The 4,430-nt window shown below is 42.8% G+C and overlaps 1 non-coding gene across 1 annotated transcript; it reads left to right on the top strand.

Moving 5' to 3' along the window:
• Positions 1–4,114: 4,114 nt before the first annotated feature.
• On the top strand, positions 4,115–4,222 carry LOC112730971 (small nucleolar RNA R71). Its single transcript, XR_003166769.1, has one exon. It is a non-coding gene; the product is annotated as a small nucleolar RNA R71 (small nucleolar RNA).
• The last annotated feature ends 208 nt before the right edge of the window (positions 4,223–4,430 follow it).

The following is a 4,430-nucleotide window of genomic DNA, read 5'->3' as shown; positions in this document are numbered from 1 at the left end:
AGCTTTGTTCTTTGCTGCTTTTTCTTGCTTCAAGAATCATTTTTATGATTTTTCAGATTATCAAATAACATGTCTCCTAGTCATCATTCTTTCAAGAGCCAACATATTTAACATTCTTAAACAACAACTTCAAAAGACATATGCACTGTTCAAGCATTCATTCAGAAAACAAGAAGCATTGTCACCACATCAATATAATTAAGCTAAGTTCAAGGATAAACTCGAAACTCATGTACTTCTTGTTCTTTTGAATTAAAACATTTTTTTATTTAAGAGAGGTGATGGATTCATAGGACATTCATAACTTTAAGACAAAATTACTAACTATTAATGATCATGTAATGAAGACACAAACATAGATAAGCACATAACATAGAAAGCGAAAAACAGAAGAAAGAAGAACAAGGAATGAATCCACCTTAGTGATGGTGGCGTTTTCTTCTTGAGGAACCAATGATGTCCTTGAGCTCTTCTATGTCTCTTCCTTGTCTTTGTTGCTCCTCCCTCATTGCTTTTTGATCTTCTCTTATTTCATGGAGCATGATGGAGTGCTCTTGATGTTCCACCCTTAGTTGTCCCATATTGGAACTTAATTCTTCTAGGGAGGTGTTGATGTGCTCCCAATAGTTTTGTGGAGGAAAGTGCATTTGAGGCATTTCTGGAATCTCATGGTGATGAGCTTCATACGCCTCTTGAGCTCCATGAGTGGGCTCTCTTGCTTGCTCCATCTTTTTCTTAGTGATGGGCTTTTCCTCTTTAATGAGGATATCTCCCTCTATGTCAATTCCAGCTGAATTGCATAGGTGGCAAATGAGGTGAGGAAAGGCTAACCTTGCCATGGTGGAGGACTTGTCAGCCACCTTGTAGAGTTCTTGAGGTATAATCTCATGAACTTCCACCTCTTCTCCAATCATGATGCTATGGATCATGATGGCCCGGTCTATAGTAACTTCAGACCGGTTGCTAGTGGGAATGATTGAGCATTGAATAAACTCCAACCATCCTCTAGCCATAGGCTTGAGGTCCAATCTTCTTAGTTGAACCGGCTTGCCTTTGGAGTCAATCTTCCATTGAGCTCCTTCTACACATATGTCCATAAGGACTTGGTCCAACCTTTGATCAAAGTTGACTCTCCTTGTGTAGGGGCGTGCGTTCTCTTCCATGTATGGCAAGTTGAACGCCAACCTCACATTTTCCGGACTAAAATCTAAGTATTTCCCCCGAACCATTGTAACATAGTTCTTTGGATCCGGGTTCTTACTTTGATCATGGTTCTTGGTGATCCATGCATTGGCATAGAACTCTTGAACCATTAGGATGCCGACTTGTTGGATGGGATTTGTTAGAACTTCCCAACCTCTTCTTTGAATTTCATGTCGGATCTCCGGATACTCTTTTCTTTTGAGTTTAAAAGGGACCTCAGGGATCACCTTCTTCTTGGCCACAACATCATAGAAGTGGTCTTGATGGGCTTTGGAGATGAACCTTTCCATCTCCCATGACTCGGATGTGGAAGCTTTTATCTTCCCTTTCCCTCTTCTAGAGGATTCTCCGGTCTTTGATGCCATCAATGGTAATGGAAAAACAAAAAAGCTATGCTTTTACCACACCAAACTTAGAATATTGCTCGCCCTCGAGCAATAAACAAAAGAATAGATGATGAAGAAGAAGAAATGGAGGAGAGGGAGAGGGTGATGAGGTTCGGCCAAGAAGGGTATAGAGGGGTTGTGTTGTGTGAATTTGAAGAAGAGTGGAGGGCTTTATATAGGGAAGGGAGGGGGGTTATGGTTCGGCCATATGGGTGGGTTTGGGTGGGAAATTGGTTTTGAATTTTGAAGGTAGGTGGAGTTTATGAGGTAGGTTTATGGGGAAGAGTGGATGGATGTGAGTGGTGAAGAGGTGATGGGAAAGAGAGTTTGAGGTGATTGGTGAAGGGTTTTTGGGAAAGAGTGTTTATGGGGTTGTGTGAAAGAGAGTGGTGAGAAGAAGTGAGTGGAGGTAGGTGGGGATCCTGTGGGATCCACAGATCCTGAGTGGATCCTGTGGGGTCCACAGATCCTGAGTGGATCCTGTGGGGTCCACAGATCCTGAGGTGTTCAAGGAATTACATCCCTGCACCCCTTAGGCATGTAAAAAATGCCTTTGTATCCAACTCTGGGCGTTCAGCGCCAGGTTGGTGGCCATTTTGGGCGTTCAGCGCCAGAACCATGCTCTGTTCTGGCGCTGAACGCCAGACAGATGCTCCTCCAGGGTGTGATTTTTCTTCTGCTGTTTTTGATTCCGTTTTCAATTTTTCTATTTATTTTGTGACTCCACATAATCATGAACCTAAGAAAACAATAAAAATAAGAATTAGATAAACATTGGGTTGCCTCCCAACAAGCGCTTCTTTAATGTCAATAGCTTGACAGTGGGCTCTCATGGAGCCTCACAGATGTGCAGAGCTTTGTTGAGACTCTCCAACACCAAACTTAGAGTTTGGATATGGGAGTTCAACACCAAACTTAGAGTTTAGTTGTGGCCTCCCAACACCAAACTTAGAGTTTGACTGTGGGGGCTCTGGTTGACTCTGCTTTGAGAGAAGCTTTTCAAGCTTCCTCTCCATGGTTGCAAAAGGAGATCCTTGAGTTTTGAATACAAGGGGGTTCTCATTCCATTGAAGGACTATTTCACCTCTGTCAACATCAATCACAGCTCTTGCTGTGGCCAGGAAAGGTCTTCCTAGGATGATGGATTCATCCTCTTCCTTTCCAGTATCCAGGACTATGAAATCAGTAGGTATGTAAAGGCCCTCAACCTTTACTAATACATTTTCTACTTGTCCATAAGCCTGTCTTCTTGAGCTGTCTGCCATCTCTAGTGAGATTTTAGCAGCTTGCACCTCATAGATTCCCAGTTTCTCTATTACAGAGAGGGGCATGAGGTTTATTCCTGAACCAAGGTCACACAGAGCCTTAAAGATCATGGTGCCTATGGTACAGGGTATTATGAACTTTCCAGGATCCTGTCTCTTCTGAGGCAATGTCAGTTGATCCAGATCACTTAGTTCATTGATGAACAAGGGAGGTTCAGCTTCCCAAGCATCAATGCCAAACAATTTGGCATTCAGCTTCATGATTGCACCAAGAAACTTGGCAGTTTGCTCTTCAGTGACATCCTCATTCTCTTCAGAAGAGGAATACTCATCAGAGCTCATGAAGGGCATAAGGAGGTTCAATGGAATCTCTATGGTCTCTAGATGAGCCTCAGAGTCCTTTGGTTCCTCAGAGGGAAGCTCCTTATTGATCACTGGACGTCCCAGGAGGTCCTCCTCCTTGGGATTCACGTCCTCTCCTCTCCTCAGAGGTTCGGCCATGGCGCTTATGTCAATGGCCTTGCACTCTCCTTTTGGATTCTCTTCTGTATTGCTTGGGAGAGTACTAGGAGGGATTTTAGTGATCCTTTTACTCAGCTGGCCCACTTGTGCTTCCAGATTTCTAATGGAAGACCTTGTTTCATTCATGAAACTTACAGTGGCCTTAGATAGATCAGAGACTAGATTTGCTAAATTAGAAGCATTTTGTTCAGAGTTCTCTGTCTGTTGCTGAGTTGATGATGGAAAAGGCTTGCTATTGCTAAACCTGTTTCTTCCACCATTATTAAAGCCTTGTTGAGGCTTTTGATCCTTCCATGAGAAATTTGGATGATTTCTCCATGTTGAGTTATAGGTGTTTCCATAAGGTTCACCTAAGTAATTTACCTCTGCTATTGCAGGGTTCTCAGGATCATAAGCTTCTTCTTCAGAAGAAGCCTCTTGAGTACTGTTGGATGCAGCTTGCATTCCATGCAGACTCTGAGAGATCATATTGACTTGCTGAGTCAATATTTTATTCTGAGCCAATATGGCATTCAGAGTATCAACCTCAAGAACTCCCTTCTTCATAGGCATCCCATTACTCACAGGATTCCTTTCAGAAGTGTACATGAACTGGTTATTAGCAACCATGTCAATGAGTTCTTGAGCTTCTGCAGGCGTTTTCTTTAGGTGAATGGATCCACCTGCAGAAGTGTCCAGTGACATCTTTGATAGCTCAGATAAACCATCATAGAATATATCCAGGATGGTCCATTCTGAAAGCATGTCAGAAGGACACTTTTTGGTCAACTGTTTGTATCTTTCCCAAGCTTCATAGAGGGATTCACCTTCTTTCTGTCTGAAGGTTTGAACATCAGCTCTAAGCTTGCTCAGCTTTTGAGGAGGAAAGTACTTGGCTAAGAAAGCCGTGACCAGCTTATCCCAAGAGTTCAGGCTGTCTTTGGGTTGGGAATCCAACCATAATCTAGCTCTGTCTCTTACAGCAAAAGGGAAAAGCATGAGCCTGTAGACTTCAGGATCTACTCCATTAGTCTTAACAGTATCACATATCTGCAAGAATTCAGTTAAGAACTGA

Source organism: Arachis hypogaea, chromosome 12 (genome assembly GCF_003086295.3).
Source record: "Arachis hypogaea cultivar Tifrunner chromosome 12, arahy.Tifrunner.gnm2.J5K5, whole genome shotgun sequence".
In the NCBI taxonomy this organism is placed as follows: Eukaryota; Viridiplantae; Streptophyta; class Magnoliopsida; order Fabales; family Fabaceae; genus Arachis; species Arachis hypogaea.
This window is presented reverse-complemented; position numbering and strand designations above follow the sequence as displayed.